Source organism: Arachis ipaensis, chromosome B01, assembly GCF_000816755.2.
Source record: "Arachis ipaensis cultivar K30076 chromosome B01, Araip1.1, whole genome shotgun sequence".
NCBI lineage: Eukaryota > Viridiplantae > Streptophyta > Magnoliopsida > Fabales > Fabaceae > Arachis > Arachis ipaensis.
Genome location: NC_029785.2, coordinates 103,162,597 through 103,163,158, shown reverse-complemented (window position 1 = coordinate 103,163,158; position 562 = coordinate 103,162,597).

The window sequence follows — 562 nt, the reverse complement described above, 5'->3', positions numbered from 1 at the left end:
CAACCAAACTCTAAGTTTGGTGTTGAACTCCCATATAAGTTTGGTAAGTTTGGTGTTGGAGAGTCTCAACAAAGCTCTGCACATCTGTGAGGCTCCATGAGAGCCCACTGTCAAGCTATTGACATTAAAGAAGCACTTGTTGGGAGGCAACCCAATGTTTATCTAATTCTTATTTTTATTGTTTTTCATGTTTTCTTAGGTTCACGATCATGTGGAGTCACAAAATAAATATAAAAATTGAAAACGGAATCAAAAACAGCAGAAGAAAAATCACACCCTGGAGGAGCATCTGTCTGGCGTTCAGCGCCAGAACAGAGCATGGTTCTGGGGCTGAATGCCCAAAATGGGCGTCTTTTGGGTGCTGAACGCCAGAACAGGCATGGTTCTGGCATTCAACGCCAGAAATGGCACACAGATGGGCCTTGAACGCCCAAAATGGCCACCAACCTGGCGCTGAACGCCCAGAGTTGGATACAAAGGCATTTTTACATGCCTAATGGGTGCAGGGATGTAAATCCTTGAAAACCTCAGGATCTGTGGACCCCACAGGATCATCTCAGGA